The sequence below is a fragment of the Caretta caretta genome, chromosome 16, assembly GCF_965140235.1.
Source record: "Caretta caretta isolate rCarCar2 chromosome 16, rCarCar1.hap1, whole genome shotgun sequence".
Taxonomy (NCBI): Eukaryota; Metazoa; Chordata; order Testudines; family Cheloniidae; genus Caretta; species Caretta caretta.
Window position 1 is genome coordinate 18969204 of NC_134221.1, and position 24303 is coordinate 18993506.

At 44.3% G+C, this 24303-nt stretch overlaps 1 long non-coding RNA gene across 1 annotated transcript; it reads right to left on the reverse strand.

Annotated features, from left to right (window-relative positions):
- Positions 1-648: 648 nt before the first annotated feature.
- On the reverse strand, positions 649-15109 carry LOC142069437 (uncharacterized). Its single transcript, XR_012665259.1, has 2 exons — positions 14591-15109; positions 649-1226 (listed from the first exon to the last, which is right to left on the reverse strand). It is a non-coding gene; the product is annotated as an uncharacterized LOC142069437 (long non-coding RNA).
- Positions 15110-24303: the final 9194 nt, after the last annotated feature.

Here is a 24303-nt window from a genome sequence, read left to right on the forward strand (position 1 = left end):
TTTGTCAACCTCAAACTATTATACAAAGGAAGTTGTGTCTCGTTAGCCATAGCTTAATGATGGGGAAACTGAGGCATTGAGCTGCAAAGTGACTGGCCCACAGTCACACAGCAAATCATTGGCAGAGCCAGGAATGCAACTCACGGCTTATGGGTTGGGTGCCATATCCACTGCATGGTGCAGTCTCAGTAGACCTGCTTGTGGAGTAAGGGCGCTCCCTGTAAATAGGGGAGGCAGAATCCAATCCTAAAGGTGCCTTGTGTAGTCAGTGGAGATGATCCTGAAGCACGAGGAACAGGGGGGCATCCTTTGAAATGTCACTGTGGTCAGTGCGCTGGAGCCCATGAGAATCCTGGCTAATGCAGCTCTGCAGGAGATAATGAAACTACTGCAGCTGAGATAGGAAAGGCAGCATGCAAAATGTCAGCCCTAGCAAACCAGCATGCAGAGAGGAGGGAAGGAGAAAGGGTGCTGTAGGATGGGGGGAGGAGTTGCTATTCTGCCTCCTCTTTGTATAGTTAAGGGTGTCATGAATTAGATAGCAACTTGAATGTTTGGCTTATGTCCAGATGTTGCTCTGGCCATGGAACGGGTCCTAGCAGGCAGCCATTACGCCATCAGTTATAACCCATTGATGATTATAGCCCATTGTCACTTTTGTCAACTCACGTCAACGTTTACTTTTCCATTGCCGCCCCAGAGCTCCACGTCAATACATGCGAGGCATAAAGTGAAGAAAGAACCCGAGATCCCATTGATCGATGTGGTGAAAGAGAGAGAGAGATCATTAAGTATTTAAATGGAGACAAATGAGTCTCCTTGGCGTTGACATCCAATAACCTTACAGCCAGCAGCCCTAATTCTGCATAAGTACAAAAAAAAAATCATTAGTTCAATCAAAGTCATTAATGAAGCCATAAATCATTAGGATAATAATTCCTCCTGAACTGAATTACTCCTTTCAATTATTTTGCTTTTCTTCCCTTTTTTCTTTCATTTCTTTATCCCTCAAGAAGCCAGCACTGTCAAAGCATTGGAATTAAGCTCAGCCGGGTTGATGCTGTTAAGTTTTTCTTTCTTTCTTTCTTTCTTTCTTTCTTTCTTTCTTTCTTTCTTTCTTTCTTTCTTGATAAAAAAGACTGGAAACCATGATTTCAAAGCTAAGGATCCTCTCTTGTGAATTGCTCAATAGCTATATTTATTCATTTATTTTTATATTATGTGCCCTGTGGAAAAGAGAGAGAGAGAGAGAGAGAATGTCTTTGATTTTATCTTAATGAACATTACTGATCCAGCAAGCGCTATCTTGCCAGCTTTCAAATCTTATCATTCAACTAAGCCATATACAGCGATGATGTGAAGCCACAGTGAGACAAGATTTAATCTGTACAATGTTTCCACACTAGTGCATCATCCCTAATGTAATCTAGAAACTGTTCCTTGCTGACAGTCCAGTACAAACAAGGAATGTACAAGTAGGCAGGTACAGAATAAAAATCCTTCCCAATTCCTAAAGGGTTACATTGCTTCAAATCATGGGGAACAAGATCAGAAATCTGCCTCCCCCCCCTCCTTTATTTATTTATTTATTTATTTATTTGGGTAGAAAATTCCTGGACTAATTTTAAGAAGGAACATTATTACTATTGTTTGTTTGTTTGTATTGAAATAACACCTAGGGAGGCCTAGGCATGGATCAGGAACCCCATTGTGCTAGGTGCTGTACAAACATAGAACAAAAAGATAGTCCCCACCCCAAGGAGCTTACAACTGCAGTGGTAGCAAAATGCCTATTCCTGTGTCATTGAAGTCAATGGGATAGTACGTACGGACTTCAACAGTGCAGCATCAAGCCCTGATCTGCTGCTTGATAAACAAGATAAATGAACGGCTTTGTTCATAGCTCTCAGGGTTCCATTACCAGCTATGCCACTGTGACTGGGGGGGGGGGGTGGATCACGTCTCTGCCTCAGTTTCCCCTCCTGTAAAAGGGGCATAATCACAGAGAGGTGCTGTGCAGCTTAATTAATTTATGTTTGTAAAGCGCTGTGAGAACCTCTGGTGAAAGGCGACAGGTATGCAAAGTATTAGTACTATGCAAAGCTTCGTACACCTTTCAATGAGCCTGGTTGGTTTAGAACAAAACTCAGGGGCAGGTGACTACTCTTTAATTTACATAAGACATGTCAGAAGAAAAAGGATAATCTAATGAGGTATGTCCTTTGCTCCTAGGGACCTCTTCCATTCTTGTGGGCTTCTTTCACATGAACTGATTTTTGTTCAGTTCTCTGTTTGCTCCCTGTTTTCTAGTGTGTGGATTATAAATCATAGACTCATAGAAATGTAGGGCTGGTAGGGATCTCGAGAAGTCATCAAGTCCAGGTGCCTGCCCTGAGACAGGGCCAACTAAACCTAGACCATTCCTGACAGGGGTTTGTCCAACATGTTCTTAAAAATCTCCAATGATGGGGATTCCACAACCTCCCTTGGAAGCCTGTTCCAGAGCTTAACTGCCCTCGTAGGTAGAAAGTTTTTCCTAATATCTAACCTAAATGCCCCTTGCTGCAGAGTAAGCCCATTGCTTCTTGTCCTGCCTTCAGTGGACATGGAGAACAATTGATCACCACCCTTGTTATAACTTCCCTTAAAATATCTGAAGATTATTTTCAGGTAACCCCCCTTCAGTTTTCTTTCCTCAAGACTAAACAAGCCCAGTTTTTTAAACCTTTCTTCATAGATCAGGTTTTTCTAAACCTTTTACCATTTTTGTTGCTCTCCTCTGGACCGTTTCCAATGCTCACTTTGCACGGCGTGTTGTAGGGTTTCTGTCATACACAATTGAACTGAAAGGTGCTGTATTGTCTGTATTCCCCAGACTGTTCCGACGCTGGTGTGGAAGGACTAAAACTAAGCGTTAAAGGGAAGGTGAGCCTCCTAGGCGTATGCATGTCAAGGCATCTCTCCTATATCTGCCAGCATGATTGCCAAATGGTGCTGATTTCTGTGATGTGGACACTTGTCCCCTGGGAACTGGACAGAGACCAACCACACTCGAATCACACTTTGTTGTTATTGATTTTACATGGAAGGTGCCCAGAAACTATGGTGATGGGCATTGGTATAAAACACTAGGATAGGCCACCGAACAACCAGCAAGTAGGAACAACTTTTGCTCATTGCCACCTGAGACTGGACTTGAACTGGTGATCTAGTGGTGGAAAGTTCCAAGTATCATTATGGATACATAGATTGCCAGGCTCGAAGGGATCATTAGAGCAGCTAGTCTGACCTCTTGTATATCACAAGTGTGACAAAGTCAGACCTGACCATTCTAAAAGGGTTCTAAAATGGCAGGTATATCAGTCGTCGAATGGTTAAAGCCCTTTCTCCTATGAACTGAAAGAGGTTACCTCAGGTTAAACATGGACACCTGAGTCCCATAAAGGGCAGCCTGCAACCTTTAAAAACCTCTTCCAGGAGCTAGAGGAGGAGCAGACTGCCAAAGGGTTGGGTGCAGCAAGGGGGGAAGGCTTCTTCTAGATCAGTGGTTCTCCACTGTGGTCCACCGTTTGTTCAGGGAAAGCCCCTGGTGCACCAGGCTGGTTTGTTTACCTGCCGCATCCGCAGGTTCGGCCGATCGCGGCTCCCACTGGCCATGGTTCACCGCTCCAGGCCAATGGGGGCTGCAGGAAGGGTGGCCAGCATGTCCCTTGGCCCGCGCCATGTCCCGCACCCCCCATTGGCCTAGAGTGGCGAACCGCGGCCAGTGGGAGCCACGATCGGCTGAACCTGTGGACGCGGCAGGTAAACAAACCGGCCCGGTGCACCAGGGGCTTTCCCTGAACAAACGGTGGACCACAGTTGAGAACCACTGTTCTAGATAAAGAGCTGCTTGTTGCTAGCAGGGAAATCTTGGGTTTATTTCTGTCTGAGGAGGAGGCCTTAGTTCCCAGCATAGCTGGGACCAGAGTGGGTGGCTAGTAGCCAGCATAGGAGGATGCAATCCTCCAGCAGAAGTTAGGAAAAGTATTATTTTGTCTGTTTGTTTTTGTTCTTGGTCCCCAGGGCCTACCCTTAAATATGATAAATAAACCAACATTAAGAATCATAGAAGATTAGGGTTGGAAGAGACCTCAGAAGCTCATCTAGTCCAATCCCCTGCTCAAAGCAGGACCAAGAATGAAACCTCCAGAGCAGGACTGATTTCCCTCAGCCCCCCACGGCGCCAGAGGGAGAAATGCTGTCTTGATGTGACAAAAGGGGTGCATTGCCACACAAGTCATTACATTTCATCCAGTGACCCTTGTATTGAGCTAAAGCATACCTTCCAGGCAGGTCTTCATTTGAAGACATCAAGAGATGGAGAATTCACCAGTTCCCTTGGAGTTTGTTCCAGTCACCCTTACTGTTAAAAATGTGTTTTGTTTGAAATTTTGAATTTTCCCGTTGTGTGAAAAAGAGACAATTTTTGGAGAAAATGTGTGTGATTTCCCCAGCCCTGTTTTTTTTTTAATAATCAGCTTTATTTATCACATAGCTATCTCCTCCCCAATGTGATGTTCTGTGTGGGTGTGTATGCTCATGTGTCTACACACAAACATGCTAGTTTGGCTCATGATAGTGCTGTTTAGAGAGTTGCAAAACTGCAATGCTCTCCCCAGCCTGTAATACACACATCAAACAAATGTAAATGCAGTTCTACCCAAAATAGTAGAATGGAAGAGTTATTCCAGTCTTCTGGATAAGTAATACCTATCTTAATAAAGTACATAAATACATATTTATTTGCTAGACTGGAACCAAAGAGGCTGTTCTGGTCTGTTGGAGGAAAGAAATACACATTCTAAGACTGTGTAGGTACATAATTACCTTATATGGAGAGTGAAATAAATCATAGGTGTCTTATTACTTTCCATGTAGGATTTCATTTCTATCCATCTCTTTTAAACCCCTCTCCTCTCACTAACACATCCCTACACAGTCTGTGCAAACCGTCCCAATATTTAATGAGAAATAATGTTGGAGAAGAAAATGGTTAAAACCCAGTAAATACAACTGTAAGGCTGGTGCGTTTTCATACTCTGGAAGCACATCTAAAAATGGTTTGGCCTTACGCACCATGGGGCTTGGTATACACTTAGCTCCCATTAATCTTGATGGAATGCAACATCTGCAGTAAGAAAACAGGAAGCGGGGGTGAACTAGTCTGATTAAAAACACAACTGGCCCAAACTAACTCATGAAATGCAGATTGTGCCTCAATTGAAGGAAACGAAGAATGGACGCCTGGGTTAGAGGCCGTGGACTGAGAATCAATAGACATGGTTCTATTTCTGGGTTCTGCCACAGACTTCCTGTGTGGCCTTGGACTAGTTACTTTATCCTTCAGGGGGGGCTCAGTTTTCCACCTGTAAAATGGGGGAAATAATCCGTCCCTACTACAGAAAGGGGATTGTCAGAAAAGTCATTTCAGGTTTTGGTCATGCTTTATATTAAGATTCCATCGATAAACAGGCTATAAAGGGTTAATTAATAGATGTTTTAATAAATGGTTCATCAATTAGTATAGATCATTATAGAGTCCAATAAGTTGCTTATAACCATCAACCGTAACTTCTAAGGATGATCTTAAAACCATCTGCAACACAAACTGCTCATGCTGATGACCTCTATTAATAACTTATTAGCCCTTTATAAACCATGCTACTCAATCACCCCCTTCATTTTTAAAAACCACGGACCAGGTCCTGTGCTGGTGGACATCAGCATAAATCCATGGACTGCCGTGGAGTTCCACTGTTCCCACAAGCTGAGGATCTGGCTTCATGTTTGAATTACTCAAGGAAAAGAACCAGAACGATGAAGATGTGAACAGATGCTGATGCAGTAGCATGTCAAACATTACAGAATAACAGCAGTGCCCTGCTATTCAACTCCAGATCCCTGAAGGGAAGGGCAGGGAAGACAGATACGCAGGAGAGGAATAAAAGGAACAGAGTTGCTACCCAAGGAGTCCTCTTCACCCGATGAAATAGGAACAAGATGGGGCAAAGGACTCTGTACACTGAGGACTCTCTAAACCCCTCTGAATGTGTAGCGTTCACAACCGGATTATACCTCAGATCTTAGTGGGGAGTTATTTTCCTACTCAACTCTGGTCTGAGCTACAACCTCTGAAAAGAAAATGAATTATGTATTGAGAACTGAGCCAGTTCTGGTAATAAATAATTATAAGTTACAGTTCCATTAGTTAGCTGCACAGTTCACTCACAGACCTACCCTGCTGGCTTAAAAAAAAAGTAACTTTTTTCATGCCAAATGAAAGAAGAGGCGCCCAGAGAGCAGAGTGATAAGAAAATAAATAGGCTTTGCAATTGTCCATGAAGCTGACAGAGCAACTTTGGTGACACTGTTTTCAGGGGTTCTTGCAAATAGTTCTTTGATTTTGCTGCAGGTTAGCATCTCTTGAAATTTGAACTCTGGATCAGAATGAAGCCGCAGAAACTCATAGTGAATGTCATCAAGAGTGCTGAGTTTCACTGAGGGCCATGTGAGGTAGGTCAGTGCTATTATTTCCATTTTACAGATGGGGAACTGAAGTACAGAGGGACTAAGTGACTTGCCCAAGGTCACACTCAGCATCTGGGAGGCTAATATGAGGGGGAAAGGAGTCCAGGAGATCTGGCTGTATTTTAAAGAAGCCTTATCGAGGGCACATTAAAAAACCATCCCGATGTGCAAAAAGAATATCAAATATAGCAGGTGACCAGCTTGACTTAACAGAGAAATCTTTGGTGAGCTTAAACACAAAAAGGAAGCTTACAGGAAGTGGAAACTTGGACAGATGACTAGGGAGGAGTATAAAGATATTGCTCGAGCATGCAAGGGTGTAATCAGGAAGGCCAAAACACAACTGGAGTTGCAGATAGCAAGGGATGTGAAGGGTTTCTACAGGTATGTTAGCAACAAGAAGACGGTCAGGGAAAGTGTGGGACCCTTACTGAATGGGGGAGGCAACCTAGTGACAGATGATGTGGAAAAAGCTGAAGTACTCAATGTTTTTTTTGTCTCTATCTTCACAGACAAGGTCAGCTCCCAGACTGCTGCACTGGGCAGCACAGTACGGGCAGGAGGTGAGCATCCCTCAGTGGTGAAAGAACAGGTTAAGGACTATTTAGAAAAGCTGGACATGTTCCTGGGGCCGGATCTAATGCATCCGAGGGTGCTGAGGGAGTTGGCTGATGTGATTGCAGAGCCATTGGCCATTATCTTTGAAAACTTGTGGCGACTGGGGGAGGTCCCAGGCAATTGTAAAAAGGCAAATATAGTGCCCATAGTTCAAAAAAAGGGAAGAAGGAGAATCCAGGGAACTATAGACTGGTCAGCCTCACCTTAGTCCCTGGAAAAATCATGGAGCAGGTCCTCAAGGAAACCATTTTGAAGCACTTGGAGGAGAGGAAGGTGATCAGGAACAGTCAACATGGATTCACCAAGGGCAAGTCATGCCTGACCTACTTGATTGCCTTCTATGATGAGATAACTGGCTCTGGATATGGGGATAGCAGTGGACATGATGTATCTTGACTTTAGTGAAGGTTTTGATACAGTCTCCCACAGTATTCTTGCCAGCAAGTTAAAAAAGTATGGATTGGATGAATGGACTATAAGGTGGATAGAAAGCTGGCTAGATCATCAAGCTCAATGGACAGTGATCAACGGCTCTATGTCTAGTTGGCAGCCAGTATCAAGTGCAGTGACCCAGGGGTCTATCCTGGGGCCAGTTTTGTTCAACATCTTCTTTAATGATCTGGATGATGGAATGGATTGCACCCTCAGCAAGTTCACGGATGACACTAAAATGGGTGCAGGGAGAGGTAGATATGCTGGAGATTAGGGATAGGGTCCAGAGTGACCTAGACAAATTGGAGGATTGGGCCAAAAGAAATCTGATGAGGTTCAACAAGGATAAGTGCAGAGTCCTGCATTAGGACGGAAGAATCCCATGCACTGCTACAGGCTGGGGACTGACTAGCTAAGCGGCACTTCTGTAGAAAAGGACCTGGAGATTACAGTGGACGAGAAGCTGGATATGAGTCAATAGTGTGCCCTTGTTGCCAAGAAGGTTAACGGCATATTGGGCTGCATTAGTAGGAGCATTGCCAGCAGATCAAGGGAAGTAATTATTCCCCTCTATTCAGTATTGGTGAGGCCACATCTGGAGTACTGTGTCCAGTTTTGGGCCCCCCACTACAGAAAGGATGTCGGCAAATTGGAGAGAGTATAGCAGAGGGCAACGGAAATTATTAGGGGGCTGGGGCACATGACTTATGAGGAGAGGCTGAGGGAACTGGGCTTATTTAGTCTGCAGAAGAGAAGAGTGACGGGGGATTTGATAGCAGCCTTCAACTACCCGAAGGGGGGTTCCAAAGAGGATGGAGCCAGGCTGTTCTCAGTGGTGGCAGATGGCAGAACAAGGAGCAATGGTCTCAAGTTGCAGTGGGGGAGGTCTAGGTTGGAAATTAGGGAAAACTATGTCACTAGGAGGGTGGTGAAGCACTGGAATGGGTTACCTCGCGAGGTGATGGGATCTCCATCCTTAGAGGTTTTTAAGGCCCAGCTTGACAAAGCCCTGGCTGGGATGATTTAGTTGGGGACTGGTCCTGCTTTGAGCAGGGGGTTGGACTAGATGACCTCCTGAAGTCTCTTCCAACCCTAATCTTCTGTGATTCTATTATCTGTGGCAGAGCTTGGACTTGAACCCCATTCTCCTAAGTCCCAGGCCAGTGCATTATGCACATACCTGTTGCACAGATATGAACCTGAAAAACAGGTAACATGCTCATGATGTCTCCATACAGGTGCCAAGTGCCTTCCTCTTGGGCTGAAAATTCTTATCTTCCCATTGAAACCAACAGGAATTGAGGGTTCCCAGCATCTCGCAGGTTCGGGCCCTGAGGGAGCAGACCCTTCGAGCTGGTTAGGAATTTTTTAACTAAAAGTTTTGTGTCAGAAAATGTAGATTCATCAAAATGCAAACTTACTGTGGGAGGCGCTCGGTTTTGACAATTTTCCCATTTCAATACAAAATTTGGAAAGAAAAACCCAGTTTTGAAATCGTTGAACCATCCCGTTTTGACAAAAAGTTCTGCTTCTTGGCTGGAATGACTTCCCCCTTTGAAATTTAAGTTAATTTATATTAAAAGATCAAAACAGAAACAAAACATTTCGACTGGCCTGACCTGAAAAAAAGGCAAATTTTTTTTGATTTGTGGAAAACTTTTGATATTGTGACTTTCTGTCCCAATTTGAGTCATGGCTCCTTTTTGGAATCTTGAGAATTGTCACAGGGCAGAAAAACTGTTTCTTGCCCAGCTCTAGAGAATATGCCCCCCTTAGGGAAAGTCATGATGAAACACTACCATGAACTGAAAACTAATGTCATTTTGCCCTGGCATCTAAAATATGTTCCTTAAGCCACAATGAGCAAGTCAAAAGCATACTTGTGTGCTGCCTGATCCAGCCACAAAGAGCTGGGATGTGCATTATCCCTAAACGTGCATTAGCAAGCTAACACCATCAGCCAAGAACAATTTTTCCAACACGAGGAGAGTTCCTAATGCAGATCCTCCTGGCAGCCAAGCCTGATCTCACTGCACTCCAGTGGAGTTACCTGCTCTCAACATTTACCCAGCATGCAATGGGGGAAGAGGTTGCATTGTTCTCCTGGGTCATTATTATTTCAAGATAAAAGCTTCTGTTGCTGCCCCACAAGGCTCGGCAAATACGTGTGAAAACCACGCCACTGTCAGTTACCACAGGATTGCTTAGTCGCTAAAGTGAAGCTGCATCCACTTGATTTCTCCATCCTTCTTCCAATTAAGGGTTAATTCTGCCAACAGGCTATTGCAGATTTATGATTATGTCGACATCCTCCGCACTCTCCCACCCGCACTAAATGTACTCTAGCTCTTGTCTACTCCCAGCCCAATAACTCAATGGGCAGTATCAAGGGAAAGCTGACTAAGCCATAAAGCCTTATAGAGTGAAGGGCATGTTAGTTTGTTTGTTTTTCTCTTCCCCTAAGTGAAATACATGGTGGGGCCCTCTGAGCCTCTGTTCTGTATTTTAATGCTTTAAAAGCCTCCACTTTCTCTCCAGGTCAATTTTCTTCAAACCAAAATCAGAATTAAGTTTTGAACGCTTGCCATCGTTTAGCATTTAATGAGTCTGAAGTATAGCATCTGTCCATCTGCGGACTGGAAGAGGCAGATCTCACAGTGAGGGCCCCCTGCAGAAGGGATGGAAGGGAAAGATAAAGGAGGATAGTGGTCATTGCAATAACCAGCCATCCCCCCGTGATTTCACCTCCCCCTGCCTTTTCTGGTTACTGTACATTTCCTGAATACAGTCATCTGTGGCCTTGGAATGTCACTCTAATGGGACTTCATCTGACAGGGAGGGGATGAAAGTGCCATCAGTGTTAAACCATCAGCAAGGACAAGGAGAGGAGCTGGAAATAAGGGCCACAGAATGCCATTTAAAGTGTGTGTGTGTGTGTGTGTGTATGCGTTGTGGGGGAGGCATAGATTTGCATAGATTTGCCCTCTTCTGGTCTCTGATGCCCTGACTCCACCAGCCTGACCCCTCGGCCCACAAGTCCCTACACTCACCACCTCCAAATTTGGGTGAGTGGAATTGTGAGCTGGTGCACAGAATCGTGAGCACCACTCAGGTTTCGCTCTGCCAAAAAGTGATGGGCCAGGGCCCGAGTGTCCCGCTCCCCTCACCCCAGCTCCGCAGTCCATGCCTTGGAAGATGATGTTCTGGGTTTGTACAGCCCAGTGCTTTTTATGAAACAATTATATGTAAATATAGCATTTTTCTGGTCTGGGATTTATTATACTTTTCATAATTTTGACAACGGATGATTGACACTAAGAGTGATGGAACTGTTCACCATTATCTCATTGGATCACTGCCAAGCAGAAGAATCTAGAGAAACACAAAGGCAAAGGAAAGAATGGAGCGAAACTTAAAGTGGGTGTAACTTATCTAACAAGGATATCACTTAGAAAGAGCCCTCCCCATATCGCTCTGGGATCATGCATCACTTCTACCTACCAGTTTCAAAACAAGCCTGGTCTGGCAGAAGAAATTTTAAAATAATAGGCCACATCTTCTCCTGAACAAACTGTGTGCTGCCAATTTGAGCTCTGACAATTATTTTCTAGGCAGAGGCGAACTGATCGGAATTAGAAATTTTCCGGGATGTGCGCTGCACATTTGCTACATGATGTTCAAAAACAAGAGCTAAGAGATGTACTAATAAGCAGCTCACAGCTGACCCAATGAACTCTAAGTGTCCGCTTGAATGCCTCTGTCCCTTCTATGGACATATGCAAGTATGATGAGTGTTTTCTACTCCCCACTTCACTGCTAATAGATGTGAATAGTTATTTGCCCAGTAGTTGTCATGGTGGGTTGTTGTATAATAATTAGGAACATAATGGTCATGCCAGATGAGGACTATATAAAGGGTAGACTGCCAACAGCCACCATATTACACTGGTCAAACGGGGAGTATCTGTTTACCACAGTTATCTATCTATCTATCTATCTATCTATCTATCTATCTATCTATCTATCTGCACCTTAATATCAAGCATAATATAACAATACAGCTTGTATATGCACATATGCCATAATCATTAATCAGCCCTACAAACAGATTATCAACCGAATTTGAAATTGAATCCTTCAGCTGACCGGCGAGGCTTCCTCACTTGCATACTAAGGAAGCTGTTTGACTAGCCCAATTACTAGAGCGAACAGTTATGTATCCAAGCAGGTTATTACATTCCAGCAGAGGTCACCCATTCTACATAGACTCAAGATAATTCATCACTACATGCTGTAAGAAATGTACAGCTACTGCTCATCTGGGTCATCCGTCTCCATCTGTGTACAAGAGGGGAAATGGTTGTTAGCCCTCACCTGAAGTTCACGCACAGACAAAGGATGTCTGGAACGACTTTAGAAGCCAGGCGCCACAGCGTGACCCGCCTCACCACCCCTACAGTGAAGACTGTTATGTTGTGAGATACTGGATTTGCCCGTTTTGCTTTGTTAATTCAATCGAAGTATTGTGTGTCTGCTCACTTTTTGAGTGATTAGTAACAAAGCTGAGGTTATTTTGAAATGGACTCCCTCTCTCTAGCAGCTACCACTCATTTATCTGACCTGAGACTCCCCAAAGTTCATAAAAATCAAAACGAGACTGTGCACGTGGATGGCAAAACCATATAGGATGGCATCTATTTGTGCAAGAATGAGGTGTCTGTAATGTCATCATCTAGCTGGTAGGTATTTTTGTTTCTCCCTCTCTATAATAATGTCTGCCACTGCTATAACGCCATTTGTCTGTGGCCACCATTGCACCTTACAAACATGGTGGGGTCTGTTTAATGGTTTACAAATCTAAATACATGCATAAGCATTACAAGGCAGTTAAGACTTTACCCAGGGTAAGCTGAGGCACAGCCATTAATGACCTGATTTTTTTTCAGAAATCCTGAGCACCTTGTTGCTCTCATTGATGTCATCTGGGGTTCGGAGAGAGCAGCCTCTAGGAAAAATTGACCACAAGTATGACATGTCCAAAGAAACACAGCAAATTAGTGACAGAGCTGGGAACAGAACCCAAGAGTCCTGATCCCCTCTCCCATGGTATATTCACAAGATAAAATTCACCCTTTATGTAACGCAAGTACACCAAAACAGAAATGAAGCTTTGCAATGAATTGCAAACTTTCTGAGTAGCACACGCGTGTGGGTGGTCATTTATCTCAACTTCTTCAGATTTCTGTTCTACTCCATCTGTTGAATTTCATTTATCTTTGGAAGTCTGCATGGACAAAATGTCTTGTGTCTTTTACCCCTGGCTTGGCAAGAAAAACTGAATCCAGGGTGATTTCAGTGCTACAGCACTGAGCATGCCTTATGCCTGCTTGCATAGTCACCCTTTTCAAGGTCAGGTTGTATTTTGGAACCATTGCCTGAGAAACAAAAACTGTATACAGTCATACTTGCCGCCCATAGAGGGTTCCTTGCTCAGGTGTCACAGTCCCAGGGGGAGCGGGAAATGACACCTCAGGGGCATCATCTTCCCTCAGTGGGATCTCAAAGGAGCTCCTCTCCTCAAGGTTTGTGGGTTGTGGGATATGTAGGATTTTGGGGGTCAGGCAAAGCAAAAGGCTAAGTGTTTGTCTATTACTGTCCCTGCATGACTCTTACAGACATGCAGTCTGACCACTGGGTCTCCTCACTGGTTTCTGCTGAATGGCAGAATGGGATTCAGCCAATATCAGCACATTCAGGAGTGGTGCTTCTGGAAAAGGATGGGTGCCATACAGTACAAAGGGTCAGCACTCTTCATAAATTATTTCAAATACTGACCTAGAACTTCCCTGTAAATATTCATGACCCATTATATCAGGAGGCCACAACCACTGCCTACTCATTCCTACCTGAGATAACAATTACTCTACAGTCTCAACTTCTTGAATTTCTCTGATCTCTCTGTCCCACTGTGAGACGTGTTTAAGGAATGGGTGATGGTCTAACTATAGGTCTTAAAGGGGTACAATCGAACTGGAGTAAATTTGGAAAGGGAGAAGTTTTACTCAGCTCATGTGGTATGGAGAGGAATTTTCTGACATCCAAGATAACATTTTCATAACTGTAAAAATTCTTGGTGTCACTAAAACATGTTTTGATCTTGTCAAGTTGAATCAAATTTAAATTGTTTCTAAGAAAGGGTCCAGTAACTTCTGGATCTCACGAAGAGGCTTGGCTCAGTTTTGAATAACCTGGGTAAACTAAATTAAGCTCTAAGGAGTACTATATAGTGAACTTCCAATGAAGTAAAACATGGAGCAGAGCAGATCTTTTCTTGAAGCCGTTCTAATGGTTAGTGCAGGGAATCAAGCTTCCAAGATTTTACAAATGCAAATGATTATGAATGATATTAATACCAAATCTATTACTAATGGATACTTGTTCAGACTGGAGACAGTGGTTTCCTGCAGACTTCCACATTGAAGAGTTGAGAATTGACTCCGTTTCAGTTAATTAAATTGAATTTAAATCCATCAGATTAAACATCCTGCTATGTCTAAAACAGGTCTGTTAAATTTAAAAACAACTATAGAACAGTTATCACTTTCCATTAAATTCAATAGGATTTTTCTTTAAGGGATTGCTGAACAACTAGTGCTGCTGTAGTTAAATTTTAGCTTCCAATCTAAACCTCCTATTTCATTGTGACATAACTTTGTTAAACAAATTGGGCTGAAATTATCTATCTGTCTTTCTGTCTACACACAAACACAAATGAAGAGCAAAAGGGTGATCCGTGATGGAACAAGAGAACAGGAATGGAATTAAAGCCACTGCACCTGTGTGACCTGACTGGGCAGCAGACTCACGTAACTCAGTGGCCCAAAGAGTGTAGAAGAGGGTTAGTGTGATGTTTTTATTAATGTATTTCAATTATGTCTATATTAACATGACTGTTTCAAAGTACACTTACCTTGTTGTTTCAGCATGCTTCACTTCTTGTCCTAAATGGTTGGGCGTTGCTGCTGTGTGTGCATGGGGGAACATCCTCCACAAATAACTGGTCCAATGATGGACAAGAAGAACCTTCTACTTCTAAATAGCATATGGAGTTAATCCTTTAGCTCTAGTGACAGAGGTCTGGCCTTTTCCTGCTGAAGCTCTGGGGTTCTAACTCAGCTGACTGTCTCTGAAGGGGTTGAGAGATTTGAAGCAGCTGCCACAATCCATTCTAGGAGGCAAGCACAGAGTGTTTTTTTTTTCCTTTGTACATTTGGTAAAAAGCTTTGGAATCTCTAGGATGAAAAACTCTGTACAAATGCAAGATGAGGCCTTAAGATACATTGGCTGCTCTTGCTACAGTGTCCGCCATTTCCAAAGGGTGAAAAGGCAGGTTCTTCCTGCAAACAGAAGCACATGGGATTTAAATTATGCCAGCCACTGCTGCTGTGCTCTCTCGATATATCAGTTTATACCAGCAATCTCTGCTCAGGAGATTTCCGTGAGGATTAAACTGCAAACCCCTTTTCCAGCATCTGCTGCTTGAAGAGAGAGCGTTGCTATGGAAACCGGATCCGGCCTAGTCACTTGAGTTTTATAAGGAAAGAAACAAATACAAAATAAAGCAAAAACAACACACACACACACAAAAGAGAGGTTGTCTTTGCCTACATTCAGCAAAGGGCAGATAGCAATAATCATAAATAATACAGGCTAGTTATTTATTTATGTGTGCCTGTTTAAGACCCATCATTCCTGGTTCTTTTCCAGAATTTTGGTGCTGGGGAGAGAGTCAAACGCTTGGCAGTGTAAGCAACAGGGGATGATCAGAAGGGAAGAGATGTATGTCTGGGTGTGCATCTGTGTGCTTGGTACAAAGAAACTTGCTGTGTGAGGGTGAAATAAATTACACTGTGTAAAGGTCAAGACAAACTGAGAATGACAATGCCTCATAAAGAAAGCATCAGTCAAATTGACTCACTGAAGAGTGCTGACATTTATTAACAAGCATCTCGACTAAACCCCCTGCTTATTTTACTTCTGTGTGCTTTCAGGGCCTGCCACACCTACTCCTTTCACCAATGCAATTCAGAAGCCACTGTATTTATTGCTGCTGCTAAGAGGGATTATTTAATATTTGTACTGCTGTAGCACCCAAAGGCCCCCGTCAGCATTAAGTCCCCATTTTTCTGGGTGCTGTACAAACACACAGGGAAACACGGTCTCTGTCCAAGGAATTTACCATATAAGGCTCCATAGAAATTCCATGGAAGTCACAGTGCCTGAAGGTAAGCAGCCACCTACATCTTGGCAGGACCGGGGCCTAAAGGGCTGGATTCTACCAGCCTAGCTCAAAGTGAGTAATACTTTGAGTTCCATTGATATCAGTGGGATGATTCCTGGAATCAGGTGCTACTCAATGGGCCAGAGTCTCAGCTGGTGTAAACTAGTGTAGCCCCCTTGACATCAACACAGTTAAGAGAATCGCACTAGCTGAGGATCTGGCCCAGTGTGGCAAATCTGGCACTGTCTGGTTCTTAGAAGTCAGTTGAGCTAAACTGATGGAAGCTGGTGTACCTGAGATTGGAATCAGGCCCTTAATGGTCATGTAGCTCTGATAAACCACATTCATTAAGGTTTCATGGTATCAAGAAACACGACCACACTATGCTGAAATAGCCTGGAATTGCCCAGACCTTTGCACTATCACTATTGTAGGATGTAGTGAATTAAAGCCGTCACAGTGGGACACCATAGTACTTTTTATCATAGGAGAAGTAATAGGGAGGGTGTTGTCTGGGGGCAAAACCAGGACACTCAAAACCACGACTTCTTGGCTGTTTTCCTGGTTCTACAACTGATTCACCCTCTGATCTTCAGCAAGTAACAACCTCACTGCAGCTAAATCTTCTCATCTTTAAACTGTGTCAATTATTGGGTTTACTGACCGCACGGGGATGTTATTCAAGTCAATAGCAGTTCGGAGGAACTCAACAGCACTTTGGAGGATCAATCCTTTTCTTCCTCAGAGCTCCTCAGGAGAAACGTTCCACCACTGTTCAGTGTGAAGTGTTCACTGTACTTACAGCTACCTCTTTACTAAATTAGTAACATGAACTTTAATTGAACAGTCATAGAGCCACTGTAACTTCTTCTGCTTGCTAATAAAAGAAACATCAGGAACTCTTAAAACAATGTCATATTTTGAGCACAGCTGACTGTCATTTCCTTGCTACAGCCCAGTGTGGCACAGGTTTACTCCATTGCTTCTCTTCTACATGGAGAAGACTGAATATCCTCCCATGCCCCCATCTTCCTATGGATTTCAGAGTGGGAGGAAGAGGAATATCAGAAGCAGTAATACTGGGCAGATTCCCAGCAAATTAAGCAAATTCTTTCCTCACTTCCCTTGCTGGAACAATTGAGAAAAGAGAAGGAAAGGCTGAATGTTAAATGACAACTGCCAGATGTTCCATTTCTCTTCTCCAGGTGTCCCTCGGAAAAGGATGAGATTTTAAACTACTGATGTCATTGGAGAGATTTTGATCAACAGCCTCTGGAATTGTTTTCTTTATATGCTGTATTTGTATTTTGGGAGTTTCTTATTTTGGGCTTTATTGCTAAGTACTGGAGATGGCCTCAAGTCACCACATTTGGCTCAAGAGCTAGGGAGATTCCATTGAAGTCAAGGGTGCTACTCCCATTTACAATGACAGAGAATTTGGCTCCTGGAGTTTTAACATCCCAACATTCACTTATGTTCAGAGCCAAGGTTTTAGATGAACTCATTCAAAAGACAGGGTACAGTTGCACAGTTAGATTCAGATACAGATTCCAGCCACCGCCAACTTTTTGACATGTTTGGACCCAACACTGAAGAAAATGTCAAAAACACAGAGGGCCTGGTTCTGATTTACACTAAGGCCCCCTTATGAATTCTCATCCTTCCTGCTTTCAGGCCAGGATTGCAGATCAATAAGCTCTTAGCTAAGCACTTCAGAATTGTATTCCAGTGCCTTGACTTAAAGAACTCCAAGCAACAATGATCACAGTTGGTTCAATTCTCCTATCATTTACGCTGGCTATCACCAGAGTAACTCAACTGATGTCTGGAGCTCCTTCTAAGATACAGTAATGTCACTGAGGCCAGAATCAAGCCCACAAGGTCTTTGCACCACTGTTTTATGGAATGTATCCAATATCTTTTGTCTGACTTACCTCTGTAGCACATTTTGAGACTTTGAGACAGATATTCAGGTGGTGAAAATAAGTTTCATTGCCTTCAGGTTACCCCAGGGCCCTATGTGCCAGATTCCGATTTCAGTCACACTGGTGTAAATCCCGAGTAATTCCCTGAAGCCCGTTGACTGGTGTAAGTGAGATCAGAATCTGGCCCACCGTTTGCAGGAGAGATGCAATGCAAAATTAAGTCTCTCCAGCAGCCTAAAATGAAGAGGTGACAGCAGCTCAGATAGTCTTCAAATGGGCAGCTGAATTATAACGGAAAAATGTCTCACAACAGATGTGCCTGACCCCCTTATGCTGCCAGATGGTAAAAGAAGCACCCAAGTGAATGACAGACTGGTGTTTGGTGAGATCCGGAAGCAGACATGCTGGCATCCTTATCAGCAGATGCGGACTGAGAGACTATTGGAATCAGGACTGTGTGAAATTCAGTGCTGAAGAACAGCGCTGTGGAAATCTGCTGAGGGGCAACTTCCAAATCTATCAGCAAGCTGGCTGCCTGCTTCCTTCAGTGTTCACAGCCAGGCTCCTTCTGCAAGGAAGGAATGAAGTGACAGTCCTGAAAATGCTGCCTGAAGATTCGTTGCAGGTACTGCTCTGCATGGGCACAAATCTGCAATAGCTGGCAGCAAGAAAGGGGCTGCAGGAGAAGTAGTCTGCAGTGACTCCCTGGGGGAAGGGAGGCATGTTTGAGGCTATAGTGCCCGGTAGCCTGCAGTTACGTCTTAGGAGCAGAGAGTTTGGGCTGGTAAATCTAGGGAGGGGGGTAGCTAGAAGGTAGCGCCGAGAAGTGGGAAGATGTAGGAAGTAGTCCAGAAGGAAAGCAACATGGTTTGGGAGTGAATAAACCACCACTGCTAGAGACAGGATCCCTGGACTAAAACTCAGCCCAGGCTCCCCTATCAGCCATTGGAGTGGCACAGTCAGGGTGTTGAAGGAAAGACTGCCATTTTGTATAGAGGGACTTTGATAGGAGAAGACTCTAGTGACCTGCTGGAGGGCTGAGTCATGAAGGAGCACCCCGAGTCCCAGAGGAAGAGAGATGGGAGGGGAACTGACAGATGCGGATGCTGGACCTGTGAAGAGCTAATCCCCAGAGCCACCAGGAGGAAGCACCCTACAGCTGCGTAGACCCCATGACACCTACTCCCACTGAGGTGGAATATTTTAGCAATAAAGACATAAAATATTAATCATAATTTGTTCCTGTAATTAACTAGCTTAGGACATAAGGTTCTTCCTCACATCCTCCCTTAAACTGTTGTGCAGCTTTGCGGTGTGTTGTGAAAAAGCAGAGGCATTCCAGCCCTGAGGTGGTTGCACTTCGGGAGTGAAGCATTTTGGGGGCATTGAGAGATTTAGCTCAGTGTTTGCAAAGCACGTTGAGACCTTCAGATGAACGGTGGTGGATGAGTGTTGTAGTTATTGTTATTTAAATGTAGTTCATGTTACGTGTCACCATCGAGACACATTATTTTATTTGTATTGTGGTATCAGCTAGAGGGTCCATGCAGGCACCAGTGCCCCTATTGACAGGCACTGCACTGAGGAACTTATATTCTTAACATATGACAAAAGCCAACAAGTGGCTGCAAGAGGCAAATGGGGAGAGGAGACAAAGGCAGCATACATTAAGTGGCATACATAGGGATCTGAGCCCAGCTGCCTAGCAATATAAATGTCAGCTGTTTTATACTCAGTCTCCTAAAGTTTTATACCTACCACCAATTCTTCCAATAATGTTATAGCAATATGATAATCACAAGTCAGTGCATTCTGCTATGTACATTTCAGTGCATTTCTGATCAATCATGTGACATTTATTGTTGCCCATCAATTTCCATTGAATCCATTAAAATCCTCCCGTTTTCAAAAAGGATTTCCCTCCCAAGTATAGATATCCCTTTGTAGTTAGTGTTTTCCAGTTAAAGAAATTGGGGACAATGTACTTCCCTGCGCTCCATTAAATTAAACCAGTTTACTGAATCCAATAGGCCAAATTCAATTCAACTCAATGACAAGCAATTCAATTACATGCCACGTAAACCACTAAGCTTTGTTCAGAGCAGCGTAGGCATTATGGAGCTCAGTGGGATTTAGTCCAAGTCAATGAGACTCAAATAAAGTCAATCAAATTAATATAAATCAGCAGGTTCCATTAGAAGTGAAGGACTGGCCTGCTGCTAATCAGCTGCTGATTCCTCACAGTCCCACTCAAAAAGCTTCCCACCCCCTTCCCCAAGATCTGAAAATGAAGGAAGTGGAGCTCTATGAAGCTCGAAAGCCTGTACCTTCCACCAGCCAAAGTTGGTCCAATAGAAGATATTACTTCACCTACCTCGTCTCTCTCATATCTAAAAAGGTCAAGCCAACACATTTTATGACATTAATGCTCCCCTCCCCATTTTGATTTAATTAACTAAGCCTGTAAATTAACTAATGGGACCTTCCCTTTTGATCGTTCTTCCCACCTGGCTCTCTGCTAATACTTTTAAAGCATGAGATCTTTCTGGAACTTTGAGACTGTTTTCAGATTAAATCTGAGTGAAACATACTCTGGTCCCCGGGGGCTAGATCACTGTGGAAGAACGAGTGGGATGGGGTCTGCAAACTCAGCCGAATTCTCTTCACCGCTTTTCCCAGAAATATCTCCTGCAGGGGGTGGAGTTTGAGCTTTTGGGTTCCAGGAAGCGGGCAAAGCTGTGGGCCCTTAAACCTGAGTTTTCAGAAGAAAGAGAGTACGCCAGATTCAGGTTGGCTGGAACCACCATGAAGAGATAACTGCACCTCCAGGCCTGACAACATGACTTGTACAAGAGACATGATGGGAGTAGCTGAGCCAGCACCTCCATCCTCCTCAAGCTGCTCAGCAGCAGCCTCAGAGGGCTGTGCATCAGTAACTCCTGCTAGAAAATCCACCAGGTCTGCTGGATGACTAGGGAAAGATCCAGGGATGGCCAGCTTCTCCTTTGCATCTGCCCATCCTGTATCAACCCCCCTGAGCCCTGGCCTTCTGCCACATGCAAGTGGGGGAGCATGCGAACTGTGCCACAGAGACAGCATCCTCTCCCCTGTCTTCTGTATAGGTGTAGGGAGTGGCACCTGCACCTGCTGGCTCTCCCTCTCGCCTTCAATTTCAAAGTCACAGGAAACAATGTGTTTGATGGGATGCCATTAGATATCATATCACCTGATGAGAAATGTCTGTAGAACATTTTAAGGTCAGGCTTGATAAAGCCCTGGCTGGGATGATTTAACTGGGAATTGGTCCTGCTTCAAGCAGGGGGTTGGACTAGATGACCTTCTGGGGTCCCTTCCAACCCTGATATTCTATGATTCTATGATTCTAACTGCACAGGGGTGAAATCAACAGGGTCAATCAGAAATCATCTGTAGAAATGGCACTTACGAAGCCTATGGAACAGCATAGAGAATGATGCCCCAGCTATCCAGTTTTAAGCCATCTTACACAATTATATCCTGCTATTGAATTGTACAGGATGGTTTAAAAATTCTCTCTCTCTCTCTCTCTCTCGCTTCCTATCTAGGCTTTTTTCTATCTCACCCATCACAGTCTATTAAATCCGTTAGGACTTTTCCATAAGGGAACCGCTATGGATCTGTCCAGTCAAGCGAAATGCTTTGGAGTTAGACACTACCAAAGTCTTTGCCCATAGACTGATTTACACAAATGGCTTGTGAGTGCATGCTTGTATATTAGGACCAGCTCAGGCTGCGCTGAATGGCAATATTTCTGATGTATTCCTGAGCTCTGGCCCGTTTTGGAGCTAATAAATTCTGCGGGCAGCCTGCTTGACTCTGCCTGTTCATCCCCAAGTCAAAAAAAAAACAAACCAAAAAAAAAAGAGGTAAAGAAATAGCATCACCATAGCAACAAGCTCTTTCCTGGAGCTGCAAAACCTTAAAGTGCCAGCTCCCCATTTATCAGTTGTGTTTGATCAGGCAGTGATAACAGTAAGGATCATTAAACGTTAAGAGTGTTAGTTGTACGGGGAAGGGAGTCACATATCAAAGAGAGCTGCACGCTTTAAAAATCCTGCTTCTCTTTTTCACTTTGGAGAGCCCTCTTGCCTCAAACAGGTGGCCTGGGCTCCGTTTGCTGTGAAATTTCATTGTCTTGAAATCTTCCTCATTAATCTGCAGAACCCCAATCATAGCACCAGTCTGGAGAGAATTGCAGGTTAGGCAGCTCTGATGCTTCTGGGCTGACAGCACATTGCTTTTAACTAACTCCTTGTAACACCCCACCCCTCAACCCCCCAATAATAGCAAGCCTGGAGAGAACACAAAGGAAGGAAGGAAGCACAGTTCAGAGCAGGGACTAGAGTTGAGGGTGGTGACCTAGATAGTGGCGTATTATTGCCTAGGCCAACAAGGCCTAGGCCTAGGGTGGCAAATTTGCAGGGGCGACAAATTTATAATAGCAGCCAGAGGCGCCAACTTCCCCCGGCACTGGTGGGTGCTCGTGCCCCCTGCCCGGCCCCGCCCCCACTCCACCCCTTCCCCAAAGTCCCCGCCCCAACTCCGCCCCCTCCCTACCCCTATTGGTCCCCTTCCCCAAATCCCCACCCCGGCCCCACCCCTAAGCACATGGCATTCCTCCCCTCATTCCCCCTCCCCCCCCCCCCCCCCAGCCACACGAAGCTATTTCGCGCACAAGCGCTGGCAGGGAGTGGGGAGAAGCAGGACTCGGCGGCGCGCTCAGGGGAGGAGGCGGAGTTGGAATAGAGCAGAGGTGAGCTGGGGGGTGGGGCACCCACGGAGTTGGCGTCTATGGACGCCGCGATTCTACCAATCATAGCGCGGATTGAAACCACCAATGACGGCGCGAATTTGTAAAAAAACTAAAACCAAGTTCATATGGGGGCAGCAATTATTTCAGGGCCTAGGGGGCGGCAAAATCATTAATCCGCTACTGGACCTAGAGGGTAGAGGTTGAGCTGCTTGCTATGAGCTCAGAACCCAAGGAGCAACCAAGATTTAGATGGGACACTATGTTATTGTTGTTTGTTGTTGGCAGATAAAGTCAATCCCAATGATAGGTAGCAGACTTATGACCCTGCCGAGGGTCTGCAACCAGATCTGTTGCAAATCCTGCGCTATTATCCTGCTGGGCTGTGTGTTTAAATGATACATATGCTGTGCCTTGTAGGTATTTCTAGAAAGATAATGGGCCACAGCTTCTGCTGGTGTAATTCCACTGGCTCTCAACATGCTGTGCCGGGTTCTGCATTGGCTTACATCCTGTGCTATTCCCGTGAAGCCAATGGAACTGCACTGAGGATAACTCAGTGAAGAATTTGCCCCATTGTTTATAAAGGGATCCTGGAGTTCCTTCATGCTGGGCTTGTATAAAAGGACTGAAAAAGTCTATTGTCGACCTATGGAGTGCTGGCAGGGGTGGCTGCAGCAGTAGATGCTTTAACGGGCATGCCAGGCTTCGTTATATCTTGTTTGTAGCTTATTAGTGGCCCAATGTGTGTAAGAAATCAGGCAAAGGTGTAAGTAACTGTTGTTTCTCTGGGACAGAGAGTTCTGTTGAAGTGATGCTAACTGGGAGGGTAGCCAGGGTCTTTTTATTTTTTCTAGCAGCCCAACGTGGTTAACATAAAGGTGGCTACTTTCCTACAAGAAAGCCCCATGCACAGGAGCTGTGAAAAGCTGGCCCTCTGAGAAAGTCTCACGGGACACCAAGAATTACAGGGCACACAAAGGCATTTTAACTAACAGGGAGTAGGCGGGTATAAATTGGTGTCATTCCATTCACTTGAACTCCAGCTAATATAAATCAGGATAGCTCCACTGACGTGAAGTCAGCGAAGCTGTGTAACTATGTTGATTTACAACAGTTGAGTTGGTAAATTTGGGAGTTACCTGTCTACATGGGATCTGAAATCTGTTTGCATCCTAGCAAGAGTGGACCCAGAAAGCATGGCCAATGTGCCAACAATGAAAAATAATTTTCTTGCTTCCCAGATATGTAATCTTTTTTATGCTTGCAAATCTATTTCTTTTTGCAAACAGAAAGAAAAGCAAATGCCTTCTCACCATCTGCCAGATGGACATTGATTCTGAAAGCAAACATGCTGGCACATTCATAGATCTCAAACTTTAATGGTTTTGATGCTAAATCTGACTTCCTGTATTACACAGACCATAGAACTTCCCCAAAATAATTTCTAGAGCAGATCTTTTTGAAAAAAACCCATCCCATTGTGATTTTAAAATTGCCAGTGATAGAGAATCCACTACAACCCTTGGCAAATTGTTCCAGTGGTTAATTACGAAGGCACCTAGGCCCAGAGTCTCAGACGTATTTAGGCTCCCAACTTTCATTGGTTTCAAGCCCCTGGTGTTTTTGAAAATCCCGCTATCATCTATCTGCATCTTCAGGAGCCTAACCACCTTTGAAAATCTGGC